The sequence below is a fragment of the Thermobia domestica genome, chromosome 1 (genome assembly GCF_964235325.1).
Source record: "Thermobia domestica chromosome 1, izTheDome1.hap1.1, whole genome shotgun sequence".
NCBI lineage: Eukaryota > Metazoa > Arthropoda > Insecta > Zygentoma > Lepismatidae > Thermobia > Thermobia domestica.
Window position 1 is genome coordinate 107,462,210 of NC_137454.1, and position 20,353 is coordinate 107,482,562.

The 20,353-nt window shown below is 35.5% G+C and overlaps 1 protein-coding gene and 1 long non-coding RNA gene across 3 annotated transcripts in view; one reads left to right on the top strand and one right to left on the bottom strand.

Moving 5' to 3' along the window:
- Positions 1-14,704, bottom strand: part of LOC145688058 (uncharacterized) — a 418,358-nt gene extending 403,654 nt beyond the window's left edge. Inside the window, exons 1-2 of the mRNA XM_081761784.1 lie at positions 14,568-14,704; positions 3,788-3,847 (exon numbers count right to left, since the gene is read on the bottom strand). The gene's annotated coding sequence lies outside the window, so the exon portion shown is untranslated. The remainder of the gene's footprint in view (positions 1-3,787; positions 3,848-14,567) is intronic.
- LOC145688073 (uncharacterized) overlaps positions 1-20,353 on the top strand; it is a 70,307-nt gene that overhangs the window by 1,292 nt on the left and 48,662 nt on the right. For both annotated transcript variants that reach the window (XR_014131841.1, XR_014131840.1), the window contains exon 2: positions 19,882-20,065. This is a non-coding gene — a long non-coding RNA (uncharacterized LOC145688073). The remainder of the gene's footprint in view (positions 1-19,881; positions 20,066-20,353) is intronic.

The following is a 20,353-nucleotide window of genomic DNA, read 5'->3' on the forward strand; positions in this document are numbered from 1 at the left end:
CCCAAGCACCAGAGGTGAACGCTCTACCACTGAGCCCCCGCGGCCCTAAGACCAATCGGAAAACGACCATTAGGAAGACCTAGGCGTAGATGGGAGGACAATATTAAGATGGATCTCGCAGAGATTGGAATACAAAGTAGAAACTGGATGCAGTTAGCTAAGGATAAAAGTCAGTGGAGAGCTTTTGTGAACGCGGCATTGAACCTCCGGGTTCCATAGGCCATAGAGTTAGTTAGTTAGTTAGTTATTAGGGTAGACTGAAATGGTTGAATTTACTCATATATAGTACTCGGTAGGTTGATTTTACCTCTATATAGTTGTTTCAACTATATTGTATGGTAAATTTAACCCTTAATATAGTTGTCCATATATATTAACTATATTTTTTTGTTGATTCAACTATATCGTTTTTTCCGTATAAGAAGGAGCCACAATAACACTTCCTTACTACGTTGGGATAATTATAATAATAAAGAAATATCGTGGAAAGTCGACGTAAGGTGTACTTCTTCCTCATGACAATGTTTCAGGTCCTGTGTTGCGTTGGTTACAATTAATAATACGAACTTTAAATTCCTTGGACATACTTGGTTTGATACCTAGCTGCTACACATTCTTCACAAAACTTAGAAGAACACCTGCGTGGCGAGAAATTTACATCGAATATTATCGTCATAGAATACGCAAATCAGCCGTTTGCTGAAATTAGACAATCTTTCTTCCCGGAAGCAATAGAAATGTTAGACTATTGTTGGAACGAGTGCATGTCATCAAGAATACTATGATTTTAAAAAAAATAAGTAAGAACTATATTTTTCTAGTACGTAAAGACCAACCTTCATAATCGACGTATGTTTAACAAACATTAGACAAATCGGAGGTCAACGGTTCTTTTTTCCATTGATTGATTCTGAAACACTCTTATGCCAATAGTTTTGTCATGCAGATTTACAAAAAGAGTTTGGTGGACGTGATCAACTGCACATACAGTCTCACTCAAGGAAGTAGCTTCAGTTGCAATTTTCAAGTCTAACTTCAGTAGACACTTTGAATGTCAGTGAGAAAGAAAAAAAAGAACTTTAGAAAAATGCCTGTATTCACTTTTATTATGAATCTACAAAGTGTTTGTAGCTGTTCCACCGTGTAAAGTGCAGTGCTTTACAACCATAATGTAGCTGAAATGATAAAAGAGTTGAAAATTGGGAAGAGTGTGAGAGCAACAAGTAAAACAGTCTGTTTCAAATTTCAAGGAGGTCAAAGTATATTATCTTACCTAAGTATAAATATCATTGTTTCCGCTCTGTAATTAGTGTTTGGAAAGAAAATGGCTGCCTCACATAACCACATCTTCCAAACAATTTCTTTCTCTTCGACTTTTTCTGTTTCTACATCTTTGTTCTTCCAATGCTTTTCTATATTTTTTTTATATTTTTTACTATTAGTATTGATATTATTATTTTATGTTTGTGACTCTTGTCTTTGAGTCTCCTTCCTTTTGGCGAAGACTTTTGCGCAACTTTTGTGGTTTTGCGTTCGTGCATTTTGGTTTGCAGGTTATTTCGTTTCACATTTTCTAATATTATACACACTCTACAGGAAAGAAAATAGGACATCAATAATAATTTTATTTATCTGGTCAGTTAATTAGTTTTCTTTTTCTTGCTGTCTTGTTAAACTCTTTTGTCCTGCCTCTGGCATTGCAGCACTAGTATGTAACTGAGTTAGAAAATAAGTTCGTATATTACGGTAGGCTACATATATAATTATTGGTGTACGACGTAATTTTCCTAGGGTCAACCATTACTGGCTATCGTATATGCTACAATATATGCGATATACGTATATTCTTATCAGTAGCATAAATTAAAGTGTGCTTATTTAACATTTTTAAAGGTCTAGTTTTCGGTTTTAGAGGCACGTGTTCTGGGGAAGTGGATGGAGTCTGTTAATTTTATGATTAGTTACTTAAGCAATTGGTAGACTAATCACTTGCCAAAGCTTTAATGTATATAACAACTATTTGCGTTGTAAATTATCATCCTAAACGATGTAAATCTTGATTTCTTTTAGGTTTCCAGATCTACACTTTAGGCACCTCTCCCAGTTTGTCTAGTAGCTAGCGCGTGCCCTTTTGGTACACGTGGTTCAGGGTTCGACTCTCGGTGTAAGATAGGGTTGCCAATGTTTGAAAATTGAAATACCGGACCCCTCCTGAAGTACATATACCCTTAAGATTGTGACATCATCGCTTGTCAAAAATGTGAACAATCTGAAGGTGGTTACTACACATAAAATTGAGCGATTCGGAGTTCGAATTTAATAACTTAAGTTACTTTTGAAGCATTCATTAAACTTACTCCAGTTTTGGTTGAGTCGGCAATTTTTGTAGTCTACCATCAATAATACATCATACTAAAACAGAAAAGCAAATATAATTGGTATATAATTATGGCATGCACAAAATATACTTGAAAAATAAGTCTTACCAACTTCGGTGGTGCTGGTAATGTTTCATAGTGCCTACATACTTTCACTGGACCTGGATGGATTATTTAATTGGAAGATATAGCTGAGGATGGAGCAATGTTAGCTGCGCTCTTGAAAATGTACTTTTGTTGACCTTTATACCAGTTTTGATAAGTTCAGTAAATTTTCCTGCCTTCAAGTCTTCATCAAATTCCGCGCACGACAGGTCGATATCAAAGGTCCGGTTTTGAGGTCTTACCGGACACCGAACAAGGAGGTGAAAAACCGAACTACGGTGAAATACCAGACGGTTGTCAATCCAACAGTGGTTCCACCTTAAACTGCAGCTCATATAGCCTCGGTCCCGAAGAAAGAACGCTAAACATCAAACTATATTTTAGGAGCATGGCGGCTCGGTAGCACTCACTTCTAGTGAAATATGTTCCTGATTTGATCCCGTGCCATGTGAATATGTGGTAGACAATGTCGTGTCTGTGAGTTTTCTTGAGATTCTCCCGATTCCTCCCACATTTTCATTCCTCCAATTCTTTCATAAATATTCACGTTCTTTAATCATTTGCTTCCCTTAGCATAAAGGACATAATCGTGATACGTTAAAGTAGAAATGTATTTTCATTTCAACTTTATTATTAAAACTAAATCTATTGAAAATTGAATGTGGGGTTTTGTTACTAATATGTGTGCCTAACATTACCTGATCTTCACAGACTTTCAACAAAGTATGTATCGGAGCAGATTATTTGACAAGCTTTGTCGATGGATTCATTCATATTGAACAGAGTGGTTTGGAACACTTTAAATCGGAACGCCTGTTAATTTAAATTTTTCTTTTGGTTCTGTTGTAATTTAGTGTCCCTTGAAGTACTGAGGCTATATGAAACGTAGACCTACACTTTTAGGTATAATCCAGACTACCATACTTCATTCAATTTGAAGATTTTTCACCAGAAATCGAGCTTAGGAAACTGTGCTCACAGGCGCGCACCTAGCCACTAGGCGACCGAGAAGGGCTGCTAATTTCAAGTTTACGTGAAGAACAGATTTATAATCAAGTTTTAACAAGTATTTAGCAAAAAGTACCTCTTGAAGTATAAGATAGCTTCGAGTATAGACGAAATACTGCTCGCTTAACATTCTGGTAAAGGAGAATCAGTATTATCTGTGTAGTTTGTTGATTCAAAACCGACCTCGTCATCTCCAGATTTATTCGAGCTAAATAGTCTAATGCACAATGTAATACAAATTTAGCAAGCATAATCAGAAAAAAACAATAAGAATAATGTTGAAAACAGAAACTTACCTTAATCCGATCAAAGCGTAAAGAATTCACTCGAACAAGGCACACGTCACCACTGTAAACCTTAAAAGAGAAAAAAAAAAACATTTTATAACTAACACAACACGTAATTACCACATATTAAATTACATTCACACAGTGTAATGTGGTTAGATTTGGATCTAAAGTAATAATTTGTTCATGAAACGATTATGTAATCAGGGCATCATTTAGAAGGGGGGGGCAGGGACGGGCAATTGCCCCTCCCCTGAGTTTGAGATTTATATAGATTTTATCAATAGAATAATAGTAAATCAGTTACAAACGCGTAATTTTACTTATATCAAGGGGTCTTGCCCCTCCCAAGCAAAATCTGAAAAAACGCTCCTGTATGTAGCTTTTACTCCTAAATGAATCTATGGATTTGACTCATTCATTACACCACGTTCCGCGCTCATAAAACAACATAAAATTATGAGTTGATCAGGAGTGTACTGCAATCCAAACATATGCAACATTTTAGTTTTTGTTCATTATAAATACGCGACAGAAAAGTTTCATATATATATATATATATATTCATAGACGGATGAGTTGAGTTGATTTTGAGTTTAACGTCCCCTTTCAGCAGCGAGGCTATATGAGACTACTGATTAACGTGGAATCCGAACCACATGAGCTCCCGCCGGGAATCGAACCCGGGTCTCCCACGCCAAAGGCGCGTACGCTAACCGCTTAGCCACGAAGGAGCTCAAGGAAGAAGGATGATTAAGGTAAGTGAATATCGATGGAATGATGGAAATATCGATGGAATGAAAATGTGGAAGGAAACGGCAGTATCCTGAGAAAACCCACAAACACGATGTTGTCCACCATAAATTTACTTACCCAGGAATCGAAGCATGAATCCCACTCACCAGAGTTAAGCGCGCTACCACGGAGCCATCGTGCCTCCGAGTCCATATCAATCAATATATTTCATTAATTTGAGGAAAATGATATGAGAAACAAACCTTTATGGCACTAACAGCATATTAGCCTATTTGTTGCCAAGAGAGATTGATTTCTATTATGCTCGAACACTTTTTTTTTTAAATTATGCACTGTATACTAAAAGAAATACACTATTAAGAACCAGATTGTATCTATTGCTATTTTTTCTCCGAATAGTGACACACATACTTCTGACTTGATGTATATACAGGTGTCTCAAAAGTCCCCTGAAATAGGGCAACTGTTATTATAAGAGTTACAACAAAATGTAGGAGGGGAAACCGTCTACAAATATGATGTTTTTAATCTAAAGTGAAGGATTTTTTAAAAATCGGGCTAACTGTTTGGACTGTACACTCTTTATGCGCCCAATGTTAAATAAAAATATAACTTGCCATTTACCTGTACCTAGAACATAAAGTGAATGGAGATATGTCTGAAATGGGGTCTGGCCATCGACACGTTAAAGTAAAAGACAATAACTTCATTCACTTATGTTGTGGGTCAAGGTAAATGGCAACGTTGCATTTCCATTTAACATCGGGCACATAAAGAGTGTACTACAGCCCAAACGGCTGGTCCGATTAAAAAATATATATATATATATTTCACTTCAGAGTGAAAACATCATATTTGGAGACGGTTTCCCCTCTTACATTTTGTTGTAACTGATACTAACAGAATTACCCTGTCAGGGGACTTCTGAGACACCCTGTATACCTCTGGTAGTGACATATAGTACACCACACACACATACTCCCCCCCCCACAACATTACTTGTAATAAGTAACTCCTATTCAAGACAGAGATATTTTAAATCTAGATCTTTTCGGTCTTTCATCAAGTAAAGTTTATGCCACTGACATTAATAAATACAGGTTTAACTCACCATAAACTTTTAAAGTTATGTTTTGTTTTTAAGGAAAAAGTTTAACGTCCCAGGGTTATGAACGAAAAGCCCGGCGTAATCCCATGCTCACAGTGTTTGTCCAAAACAAAGCCCACTCAGGGGTAGTTGGGATCGAACTAGACACCCCACAAACCAGAAGTGAGCGCTTTACCTCTGAGCCACAGTAATGTCTATTTAAAGTTAAGCATCTCGAGTCTGTGGACCAACAAATGTCTGTGTTCATTAACTCATTTTCCTTCTACTTTTTCCGTATTGAATTTGTGAGTAAATGATATAAATATTCTCTAAAGTAGGTTTGCGTTCGAGACAGAATTTTCGTGACGAGAATCGAGACATGACAGAGCCCTTTCAACAAAAATAAATACGGGGTTCGCAGACGAGATCTTACTTTAGCGACACATTCTCAAGACGAGACAACCTTAACTCCTGTCTCATGCGCATCCCTGATATATGTACGAAAGAATTATCTATAATTTTCACAATAGCTCTTCATACGACAAAAACACTATTACCGGTACATTTATCTATATTACTGATACTAGTACAGTAATACACCTTTCATCACAACAGCAAATTTAAACAAACAGGTGTCAATTTCATGGTAGATGGGTTTATGAAATGATGTTGGAATTGCAAGCGATAATAGGTTCGGAATTGAATAAGTACTTCAATAATTTCATATTAATATGCAGTCCAAGAGCAAATGCAATCTGTACGAGAAAAGTATCACAGACTAACATGATGACAGCGAAACTTGAAATGATAAGAAAAACATCTCATTGTAACACACATATACCGTATATATACAGTACAATTAAATATTGCGGTCCCAGTTCGATTAAAATTACTTTAATAATCACCATGCTTATCACGATAGTTATTTCAATAAATTAAACTATTTTTGTTCCTTTTAAACTTTGTATTTTCTTAATATTTATAATTCATTTTGCAGAAATTAAAAATACACTTCAATCACTTGTAGTTTCCTCACTTACAGAATCTGGTAAAACAAGTTTAAACAAGTCTGGCCACAAGATTTGTTATCATAAGGTACCGGACTATTGTCCTAGTTGCCCTAAAGCTAAATATATCGTTATCGTTGTTCTTAAACAGATGTTCTTACATTAAAAACGAAAGAAATGTAGAATTTCAATAGGATTGATTAGATCCACAACTTCTTGTGACTTACAAATGAAAGAATCGTAGAAATTAACTTCAGAACAAATAAGTTATTTCTAGAAACTCAAGTTTAAAAATACAACTAAAGATAAATCTTTAGTATATAAATAATTCTCATTAAAGTTTCTCTCTCCATCACGATTAGCAACATGTTTTGCCCCCTTCTGCAATGGGAAAGAGAATGGGCAGAAAGGAAGTTTGTTTTGATTACCTATCAGCTTATTTGAATTAATCATGGTAGACCTGGTGTTTTGCTTCCACCAGTACAAGTCATGACCCATCCTTGCTTTAAATATAAATTACACAGTTTTGCAACCAAAAAGCGGTTTGCATAAGTTTAGCTGATTTTTACGCTTTTACGGTGCACCAAAGTCGAAAATCATCCCCATTTCTTCCTGGGACGTCAAGATTTTGCAACAATCGAAATATAACGTGGTCAAACAGGTAGCTGGAACTCGCTAAATTGCAAAATTCATCAGACGAAAATAAAAATGAACATGGAAGATTAAATGTATTTGTGCGCCCTGAAACAAGAAAATACATGTATATTGATCCGGATGGGGATCACTGAAACATATAATGTGTCATGAATGAGAGTACGAGACTACAAAGAAAAACAAAATAATAATAATAATAATAATAATAATAATAATAATAATAATAATAATAATAATAATAATAATAATAATAATAATAATAATAATAAATCTGTTCATAAAACGAAATTAGTAAGATTATATCTTAGATTTGTAAAACGTTGGTAAGTAGTTCTGGCTACACTGTTTGTTGCTCAAATACTACTACAAGTACGCGAGTACACGGGTTTTTATTGGTCCTGATATTAGAAAACTCATATCCGACAAAGACTTCATCAATTCAATGACTCCAATTCAAAAAGAGGCTTGGGTTGCCTTTACTGTGGTCATCAAAACGTATTGGGGAAACCGAAAGGACCCACAGTACAAGGAAATTGTGGGGAAAATGTTGCACGCGTTCTGAAAACTTGGTTGCTCCATGAGCTTAAAAGTTCATTTTCTGAACTCTCACTTTGACTACTTTCCTGACAATGTGGGAGCAGTGAGTGAAGAGCAGGGGGAGCGTTTCCATCAAGGTATCAAAGAAATGGAACAAAGGTGTCAGGGGAACTGGAGTGTTACGATGATGGCAGACTATTGCTAAATGTTGTTTAGGGTTCTTCCGGTAGCCACCTACAAAAGGACAAGCTCGAAATAAAGTTTGACCTTTTTAAAAAAGACGATTTCACAAGCAATCTGATTGAGGGTGGTATAACTTTTTTTTGTCTTCACATGTGTTCGTGTTTCTGTACATTAATTTGTGTTACGCTGTTAATTGTGTTTCTGTAAATCGCATATTTGTGTTCATATTTTTGTTTAACAATGACCACCCGTTTGTTCGAAACTCAGATATCCCAGGACAAAACGGTTGTTATTCCTGAATTCAGCGGACCACAACACATACGAATCAGTTAACTAAAACGAAACAGCGTAGCATTGTTTTATTTTTGCAGATGTGTTATTTTGACCTTATCTGAGAGTAAGCTTTTCTCTAATATATGAATGTATCATGTTGTGTATTATTCCCTTGATATTATTTATGTTTTGTTTTCTTATTTTCTTCCTCAAAAGTAAGAAGTTCAAATTCACATATTTAACAAACGAGTACAATTACTTCCACACATCCAAGTTGAGCAGTGCTTTCTGGTTTGATCACAAGTCATGTGAGTTTGTGGTAGACAACATTGTGTCCGTGTGTTTTCTCCGGATTCTTTTGTTTCTTAGCATATTCTCATTCCACCAAATCTTACATAATCTATTATAACAGTATTTAGTATCTATACCATTTTTAAACCCACTGATTTATATGGGTAATTATTTTACAATTTTCTTTGAAATGAACTAGAAATTTAATATTGTAATTCTACTGATTTCTTCTTCAAATCCAATTACATGTCCCATGTTTTATCAAAATGAATTAGTATTTTCTATAGACTTAATATTACTTCGATCAAATCTGATTATTAAATATTAAAATAATTATGATAATTTTATTTCTATGAAGTAATGAATATTGAAATACGTAGAACTAAAGAAGAAATTAGTAAAATTCAATCATTAAAAGTCCCATTTCTTTTCGAAGAAAGCAAAAAAGAAAAATGCTCATATGAATCAATGGGCTAAAAACCAAATATAGCATATGTACTCATAACTGTTATGAAATATATGCAAAAATGAAATCTTCGAGTTTAACGTCCCTACGATTATCCCCTTTAGGCAAAGAAGACGGATGGTTAAGACAAGTGAGTGATGATGGAAGAATTGGTGGAATGACAATATGGGAGGAAACGAAAATACTCCGAGAAAACCAACCGACACGTTGTTGTCCACCACAAACTTACTTGGCCGGGGTTCGAATCAGGGACCCCACAAAGCAGAGGTACGCGCTCTACCACTGAGTCTCTGTGCCGCTCTAAAGATATAGAAAATTTGGTGGAATGAGAACGTTGAAGTTTAACCTTCCTTTTCAGCACCGAGGTTATATGAAACGTAGAGCAGCATATGAATCTACAGTTTAAGATGCAGTTTGAACTATCGTAATGCGTTCAAATTGTTAATGTTCTCCATCGGGAAACGAACCCGAGAACCAAGCCACCAAAGGCGCACAAGATAGCCACCAGTCCAACGAGGACGGCAAAAATTGCACAAATATTCAAGACCGTTAACATTTAATTTTTACCCTTTTCTCCCAACTATTCCGGAGATCAAGCAAGAAAAAAAAATATTGGCGTTACAAAGTGGACGCAAAGAAAATACTGTGTATATATATAGAATACATTGTAGATTTTCATAAAATGTCAGGACCAGAAAAATAAACGAGTACAAACTAATTATAGTATGCGCACACCCAGAATTCTTTGTTGGGAGGAGTCTAATACTACAAGCCACTACGTCTATATAGTATAGACCGTATATTATTCGTCACTCGAAAAGACGATAAGTAGTTTTAAAATATTTCCACCTATATTTTCAGAAAAAAAATGATAGAACTAGATTGTTTTTACAAGAGAAATAGTACAGATAAAGTGTAAGATCAAATTTTCATACTAAATCAATCACTACCCTGAAATACAAATATAATTTTATTGAGAAAGCGTATGTATGTTGAGTTAGGAAGTTTTAGGAGCGTCCGAATCCGATGTACCCTCCGTGGGTACGTTCTTGAATTATAGTGTTATAATATAATAATATGTAATATTATAATAGCTAGTTTGATAAACAATCAAACATTTAATTAAAAATTAAAATTTAAGGAATTCATACTCACAAAACAGGAAAAAACTGAAAGACTTCCGAAGACAAGAAGTAGGTACGTTATATCTGTACGAAGTCCTTGCACAAACGAGTAGAGTGCCAGTAACTTGGCACGCAACAGAAAAGAAGGTTTTATAGATTCCGCTATTGAATAGAACAACGAAAAAAGAAAAAAAGTCCTTTGTTTTGTGTTGGTGGATTCACAAAGTTAATTTGCAAGAACCGTGAATCAACCAGGAGCATCAACAGTCATCAGTCATGAAACGAAAAACTAATTTTATAAATGAAATCAACGGCGCTTAACCAAAGAGCGAGGTTGGACAATCGCCAATGATTCTCTCATGTGTTTTATTGTCTTGTTAGTTTAAAACTTGTTAGGTAATAGGATACGGAAGTTTACATTCCAGTGCATCTCATAAGACACGAATGCTAACGATCAAAGCTTTTTCTGGGCAATTTCCTGGGAAATGCTGCTCAAAATACTGTACATACACAATTAATTTTGAGAAATTAAAACAAAGAGAGATATTATAGTAGGTAAATTAATTTGATGTAAAAATAGGTTGATGATTTCAGTCCAACACTGTAAAATCCTTTCCCCATTTTATTTCGTAATGGTTTATTTGTCAAGAATTCAAGTATTTCGGAAGGAAATTAATACGTTGTAACACATTTTAAACCATATTTTAAACTCAATTGTAATAAAAACGGTAAAGTAAATAAATAAACAATAACATGAAATAATGTCAGTGTAGAGCACGTTAAGAAGTTTGGTTTAGTTCTTGGTAAATCAAGCTAAATGTTGCTGGTGCCAAGTCTAGGCTTAAATATACCGTAGCATTTTAACCCAAATTAAATGTAGAATACATTAAGATGAATGAATATTTGAAAATAGGATATATTTTAGGTCTTTAAATTTGTCGAGTAGAGCCATTTTATTTTATTTTAGCGTTGTATATTCCACCGACAGCTTAAGTATATTTTATCCTGATCATTATACTAACCCGCTAACACTGCGTGTAGTCTATCAAACAAGGCTGACGTCCTTTATTACTCCCATAGGAATACATGGGAAATCGAGTTTTTTTTTTTATTAAGTAGTTTTCTTGAGATTTTTGTGTTTGCCGGTCGGACACACAGATAGAGTAAATCTCGTATAAAAGAGTTGTAAATCAAACTCTTTTAAAAATCAGTGACGTATCTATATGTGATTTCTAATTGATTTAGTACAAGGCTCATTCAATGAATAGCCGGAACAGAATATTTATGACAAACTGCTGCACTTCTGCATTATCATCATAGTTTTCCTCTAGTTAAAACCGCACGTATATCGAGATATGGTTGTAAAAACGACTTTACAACTTTTTAAAATTTATTTATACTTTTTATCGAACTGGTTTTCGTGTCATTTTGTAGAAAACTACATGGAGATTCTTTCATCTTATATATAGTTAATGAGTTTCAATGTGATTTTCATAAGAAATATTGCAGCACTCAATCCCCAGGTGTTAGGTGCAACTTCAACTGCGGCGTACATTCTTGCTCTGAGCTTAGTGAGAGAAGCCAATGCAACACTTATGCCTTTCATCAATGGTAGACCTGTTGGAAGATCTTTACTATAATCGGTACGAAAATTCCGTTGCAAGACTTCAATCCTTCTAACCAAAACATACGGAACGTGTTCGGAACCAATGCACATAGTAATCTTCCTTACAATTCTCACTAGCGCCTGCGGTGATGCTATTCGATACTATGCACTACGTAAATCTAAACTTGATCTATTTTGCTACTAAATGACATCAGACTTAGATCTGTAAGTAGTCTAAATATATATATTTTAAATGAATTTACAAAATTGTAAAGTTATTTTTTGTGCACCCTGTATTGTCTAGTGGCATTGGTTACCTCATATGTACCTATAATATATACTATACAATATTATATAACAATTAATGTACAGAGTTATTACAAATGATTGATCTGATTTCATAAATTCACTGGAGCTTTATTATTGGACACATTGTCACAAGACTTTGCAGACATATTGAAAAACTCAAAAAATAAATAAATAAATAAATAAATAAAAAAATTAAAAAAATGTTGTTACATATTACAAGTGGTCTACATGTGTCTCCCTAGCAATTCAGCAAATATCAAGTTTTCCCCACATTGGTGCAGCATGTCCCTATCGATCCGTTGGAAAGCACTGTTGATGCGAGTTTTCAGTTCTGTTAGCATTGTAGGTGGAGGAGGCGTTAATACGGTATCTTTCACATAACCCTACACAAAAAATCCCATGTGATTACGTCCGGAGAGCGCCATGACAGGAATTACTGATCATCATCTGCACCACGAGCGATCCATCGGGTTTTCACAGGCCCGTATGTAGGTAAGTGCTATTCTGTGCTTCAGCACAGGGCGGCAGAATTTAGGAGGCGGCAAAATTTTCGATTTTTTAAAATTCAAAATAAAGTAATATTTAAAACTAGTAACCCGCAGAGTTCTGCGCAAGCGCGAGAAAATATGTTCATGTGTTTAATTCGCTCTAGTTACAGTAGTCACTGATTAGCTAGCTTATCTGATTATTTTTAAAAAGTCATCCTCTCCCACTCCTACTCGAAGGGGTGAGGATGAACTTGAATATCATGAAAACTGATACCGTTAAACTTAGTGACCTCGAAAACTATGAATTCAACACTTAATATATGTAGTTTTCGATTACTTTTAAAATCTCGCCCCCTTCCTGGGGAGTGGAGTATTACCTTGAAGTTGAATTGGATTAAAACTGTGACTATTCATTTCAGCGACTCCAAAAACTGTGAATTCAACTAATATAGGTCGTTTTCGGGAGAAGGGGCGGCAAATTTTGTGCGAGGGGCTGCAAATTATTTAGAACTGAGGGGTGCACAATATATAAGTACGGACCTGTTTTTTCAATCTTCTGTTTAGTCGCTGTAGGCCAACCAGTTTATTTTCCCTTACAGAGGCACTCTGAAGCTGTAAACTGTGCATACCATCACCGAATGAACTTGGCGGTTGTTGGATTTTTGCTTTGCACTGTTAGAACAGACTGACGTGAATGATACAGGAGCATGTGGCAGAAATCAGAAGCGAACCTGCAACATCACAAAAATTTTGAGTTTTTCAATATGTCTACGAAGTTTTGTGTCGATATGTTCAATAATAAAGCTACAGTGAACGTATGAAATCGGGTCAATCATTTGTAATAACCCGGTATATTACGTATTATTTCTTTATTTATTTAGTTTTACAATGCTGATTTTACGTATTTAACATTATCACCCATCTTCTTCATGAATTGGTTTAAGAAACGACGGCATGATTTCCGACTAACTGTCTTGCTACTGTTGTTTTCGAACGCTGAGGAAACACATACTCTACAAATCCTTTCATCAGTAACTTCGGAACGAGTCGAATCGATCTATTTTTAATTTAGTGTTTTTTGTCATAGAGAGAGAATCTGATTCTTTGTACAGCGTTGAGGTCTATTTATAAGCAACTTATTACCAAATTAATATCAAGGGTGTGTAAAGAGGTGACTTAAAATGTCCCGGAAATAACTTCCCTAACTTTTCAAACTGTATTTGTTTTAACTTGAATATGTGCTTGAAGTAGTTCATTACGAGCAGGATAATAATCTTTGTTTTACGTCCTACGATTATACCAAAGAAGACGGTGATGATGAGAAATGAATGAAGTGGTGAAATGAAGAATGTGGAAGGAACTGGAAAACTCACGCACACGATTGTTTGTTCACCACTTCACGCTAGCTGGAATCGAAACAAGGATTCCACGGAGCAGAGTTGAATACTCTACCACTGAGCCACCGAACAGGACAATAAGAACTGTGATAGATTAATTTACCAGTTAAACGGTTGATAACACTGCTGTTTACATTTTTGTTACACGACTGAACGTATGCATTCGTTTATTTGCTTTTCGGGATTTTCGCCAATGTTGTTTTGCAAGAGTTCTGTAGACCGTTATCATCTTGGACACAGTTCTTCGCGACACACGTAACAAATTTGCCACCTTAGACTCCCTTCCATCAACTAACCGCGCACACACAATTTGGCTTCTTTGAAATTCAGTTAGGTCCCCATTTTGCATCATCACTCTGAGCCCGCTTCATCACATTGCACCGTACTATCCAGCCTGACATACTATAGACAATCACCTGAGGCACCATTAATAATGGCTAGGGAGTGCATACGCTTTCCAAGTGTTACTACCTCATATTTTCATTGTTGCAAACTACAGGCGCTTCTGTTATTTTGATAACGATCTATGTATATACATAAAAAAAAAACTAATCCGACTTACAAACTACCAATATTTGATTAATGATTCGAGAAAGGAATTAAAAACTTACCTTTTTAGAATGTAATTCGCTGTGTTACCAAGCCAAACTTGAATAATGATATTGTGAGTTCTTACACTCTCGTTGCAGAGTAACACCCAGTTAAGGACAACTGCAGACTGCGATACTGAAGGCGAATGAATAGTTATGGGAAACCTATGAGTCACATTTAATTTCAAATGTACTTTGACCTAGTATAACGCAATAGAAATTTGTTCATGATTCCAATGTTTCCTTTCTATTATTGACAAAAAAGACTTCACCAGCGGTTGGATGAAAGCCAAAGGAACCTAGAGAGCTTTAAAATGGTTTTCACTTATCAAAGAAAGATGCCAGGAAAAATAGAAATCCAGAAATGAGAAAAGTAATCTGACCTTGTGCTTCTAAAATAGTATTACCTTGGAATAGCCAAGATTCAAAATTGAAAACTACAGTATTTCATTAGCTATGCCAGGCCAGGAATTGCATACAAATTGCATAATCTAATACCATAATTAATTTAACTGTAAAGTAATAATATTTTCTGCACATTAGTTTGTAATTAATATATATATATATACAGTAGAGCGTCGATTATCCGAACGTCGGTCAACCGAACGACCGCTTAACCAAACTGTGTACTCGCTCGCACCTGTTACTCTCCCACTCTACCGTCCATCATCCCCCTCACTCCCAAACCAAGTTTCCCACAGTAGTCACCGCACTGAGCCACCGCTGGCGGAACATTGCTTCTAATGGGGCCTTCATAAGGCGCTGCTGACCGGCCAAGCCGCCAGTCGCTGTGTTTCAACAATCACACCCATGTCCCCCAATTACTTCGGATAATCGACGCTCTACTGTATATATATATATATATATATATATATATATATATATATATATATATATATATATATATATATATATATATATATATATATATATATATATATATATATATATATAAACGTTTGACAATGAGATGCAGTAAACCACTTCCCAAGGGTGTAGGAAATCAATAGAAATTCTGAAATTTACACTGACCAAAGTAATATTTAGTTATTTTAATTCTCTAATAAAAGTTTAAATTCATTCGTTTGTTTGTTGAAATTTAGCGTCCATTGTTAGCACCGAAACTATAGAGACGTGAATCTACAGTTTAGGGTGCAATTGGAACCACCATAATGTGTTCAATGCTCTCTCACCAGGAATCTTTATTCGGACCACGCGCGCTAGCCACTAGACGAGCGAGCCATTGGGCTGGAAAGGGACATAACATTGGAATGAACTAATTAACCATGGAACTGTCTCACTCCAACAGAGAGAAAATACACTTTCTGAAAATCGGAAGTAAAATGAAATGGCTAGCAAGTTCTATCTATACTTGTACACCTAACATGTATGTGAGTTATCTGATTTGGATTCTTCCTTAGCCCAACCAACGCACTGGTTATTAGACTTTCAAACTATGTTATGCATACGTGTCGGAAGTCTTATAGAACGGCTATGTCTGTCTGTCCGTCTGTCGACAGGTATTAGAGCAAAAACGGAAAGGGATATCGAAATGCGTATTTTTCCAATCGATTCAGTGTGCCAAGAACAGGTTCCATCTTCAGTTTCAACGTTCTTCGCCATAGATAGAAAACGAGAACACAACGAGAAGCGTTTTTCTGCAAATAATTCAGTGTCTCACGGCAACACGTCATAACTATCATCAACACTCTACCAAAAACTAGAAATGTTTGTTATTACTTCCGGTATTAATACTGATTAACAAAGAAGAAAAAAACGCTGAGATATCGATTTTTTTAAGCAATCGATGCACCGTCTCAATAATAAATGTATCTCCTCTGTTAACCTTCTATTCAAACCGGAACAGGTTCAAATAAACAACTTCTGGTTTCAACATTTATCGCCATAGAACGAAAGCAGTAACAGCTAATGGGAAGATAATTTCTTGCTAACGTTTCAGTGCCTCAAGGCAACATACCATTCCTATCAGCAACACTCTACCAAAATCGCAAGGGGTTCAAAGTTTTATTACTTCCGGTTGAAATACTGATTTCCACAGAGGAAAAACAGCAAGAGGTATCGATATTTTTTCCAACCGACTCAGCACCCCAAAGATAGGTTCCACCTTTCGTGACAACCTTCTGTTCAACCTGGAACTATTTCAGATTCACTTTCAAATTTCAAGATTTATCGTCATAGAACGGAAATGGTAATAGTTAGCGACAGTTTTTTTTTTCCCAACCGATTATATATGTTTCTAAAGCATATATAATCACACCCCCAAAACTTTACCGAAACGGGAATTGGTTGAAATTTACTAGTTCTTATGGTTTCAAATATGATTTCCATAGGACAAAAATTGTAAGATATCGAGAAGCGGTTTGTTGTCATTGATTCTGCAACCTATGAATAGGTTGCATCTTATCCATAAACCCTTTATTCAAACCGAAAATGGTACACATTAATCATTTCCGGTTTCAATATTTATCGTCATAGAACAAAAATAGTCAAGTGTAGCCAGGCCCGTATCTATATATTGTGCGCCCTTGTGCTCTAAATAATTAGCCGCCCCCACGAAAACCACTAATATTAGACTTGAATTCACAGTTTTTGGGGTTGCTGAGATGAATAGTGAATAGTGACAGTTCTAATCCAATTCAACTTCGAGGTCATACTCCATCCCCAGGGAAGGGGAGAGATTTTAAAAGTAATCGAAAACGACTGATATTAGTATGCATTCATAGTTTTCGAGATCACTGAGTGTAACGGTATCAGTTTTCATGATGTTCAAGTTCATCCTCCCCCCTTGGGTTGGCGGTGGGAGAGGATGACTTGAAAAATAATCAGATGAGCTAGCTAATTAGTAACTACTGTAATTAGAGCGAATTAAACATATTAACCTATTTTATCGCGGTTGCGCGGAACTGCGAGTTGCTAGTTTTAAATATTACTCTATTGTTAATCTTTTAAAAAAATCCAAAATTTTGCCACCCCCTAAATTCTGCCGCCCTGTGCTCGAGCACAGAATAGTACTTACCGAAATACCTGAAAATAGCGAGTAGGCCTAAAGAAAGACTTTCTGATATGGATTCAGTGTTCGAGGAACAGGTTCTATATTTGATCTTATTACCCTATTGAAACAAGTAGTTGTAAATGTATTACTTTATGTTTGAGTATTGAATTCCCATAGTTCGGAGGTCTACCGTGGTTTCATATTACGAAATGAAAGTCACTTCTTTATAATTAGGATTTGGAACACTTTCTTCTGAAACTTCTTTCTCATTACTTACTAAAAATGCTTTATGTGTGAATTAACCTCGAATCAAAACATCTAAAACAATAATTAATTTACCCTAACCTTATTATAACGCAAAAACATATTAGTCCGTGAGTAACGCTAATAGTCATACTTCAAAATATTTAAAATGTTACAGGTTCCATAAGCATCTAGGAGAAAATATTTAGATACTCTTAATTCTCATTCTAATGGAAAACACTTTGTTTGTCAGCCATGCTAATTTCCAACAATTCACAGTCAGCCAGAATAGTTATTACTAGCTGCGCTGCCTCCGACACCTTGTGAGCGTGCAGGGAAAATGCAGACGAGCTAAAGTCTTTGGGGGCAATTGCTAGTTATATAAAAGAGTAAAGTTGTAACATTCATCAACGTCCAGGCCATACTACTACAGATATAAAAAGGATTTCTTAAAATATGTGTTCTAAGGAGCATTTTTTTTTTTCGCCTGAAGTAGAATATCTCACGAATTCCAGAAGTTAGGAAGATGGCATTCGGCATATAATCTTCTCGTTACAAATAACTGAAAACAGGTTTCAGCGCTTTCGAAAATTCTATTTCTAAGGAACAAAAAAGTGTGGAATTTCTATAACAATCAACGTTGTCTTTCTTTGTTCAGAAACTTCCCAATGTGAGCATTCTCTTAAGATGGTGGTGTGAAATTTGGTATATAAATATAGGGTTTATTAATTACAAATAAGATTATATATATATATTATTCATTGCAGCTTTGGAAAATTCAAAATTGCCAATAAAACTCCAAGTGACCAAAGCAGTATATATATATTTTAAGATTATATATTTGTGTCACAGTTTCGGCTATGTAACATTGCCTTCCTCAGACACATTATCTAACATCCTCAGACACAGCCTTCCTCAGATGATGTGTCTGAGGAAGGCTATGTTACATAGCCGAAACTGTAACACAAATATATAATCTTAAAATATGTATGCTGCTTTGGTCGTCGGAAGTGTGACTGTTCATCTCAGCGACACCAAAAACCATGCATTCAACACTAATATCATATATATATATATATATATATATATATATATATATATATATATATATATATATATATATATATATATATATATATATATATATACAAGGTGTCTCAAAAGTCCCCTGACATAGGGTAACTCTGGTATTATCAGGGTTACAACCAAATGTAAAGTGAAGGAAATTTTCCAAATTGGACGAGCTGTTTGGGCTGTACACTCTTTATGCGCTCAATGTTAAATGAAAATGGAACGTTGCCATTTGCCTGGACATGCAACATAAATTGACTGGGACCATGTTTGAAAGTGGGGCTACGCCATACACGTTAGCGTAAAAGACAGTAACTTCATTCACTTATGTTGTGGATCTCGGTAAATGACAACGTTACATTTCCATTTAACATTGGGCGCATAAAGGGTGTACAGCCCAAACAACTCGTCCGATTAAAAAAAAAAAGTTTAGATTAAAAACATCGTATTTGAAGACGGCTTCCTCCTTACATTTTGTTGCAACTCTGATAATAACAGTTACTCAATGTCAGGGGACTTTTGAGACACCCTGTATACATATGTCTAATTTTGAATGTACAGTCCTGTTCAAAAATCTTGACAACTTGGGAAAGGGGAATATAAACAAGAAATCCAACATAATCTGACGGGAGATTTTTAATATCCGGGGTGATTTAGCCCCGAGTCATTTCTTGTATTAATCACTGGGGCCACAAAATTTCTACTACGAATTTCTTGCAACCCTGTAATATTATGTGCTAATTCTTGTTGAAATGTGCCGTATAGAGATCGAAAACAGCAAATCACACTTGTTTATTGTGAAATATGTTGGTCCAAGAGCAGACACCATTAGAAGATAATGCTAGAGCAACATCAAAAAAATAAAGACGAAAGTGTTACATCACATCAAAATAATCCGTACTAAAAGACAGTCCAAATGGTGTTTCTTATTAGGAGCCTTCGTCCATCATTTGTAACGCCTACATTCGCCTTCGAATAATTGTTCCTACTTTTCTTTTTTTTCTTTAGTCGAAGAAAAAGGTGACGACGGACAAACCACTGCTCCGTGTCATTTTGCTTCCATCGGTGTTTTTCCCAGGAATCACACAAAAAATAGGCGACAATTGCTGCTGAGAACACGTGCAAAGAGAGCACCCACTCAACCCTATCGCCAACTCCACGCGTTTGGATGATACCAACAAAAGGTTACAGGGTAAGTTTTAACTATTTTATATAGAATTCTAGGTCTAAAAAAAGATTATTCACGAAAATAAAATGAAATTTTTGAGTTTAACATCCCACGATTATGCCTTTTGGGTTAAGGGAGACGATAATTAAAACAAGTGAATGACGATGGAAGAGTTGGTGGAATGAGAAAGTGAGAGCAGAGGGGAGTACCACGAGAAACCCACTGGCACAATGTTGTCCACCGCAAACTTATTTGACTGTGGATCAAACCATTATGTCTGAGAAATATTTGCTTTGAGTCAGTTATGGCATG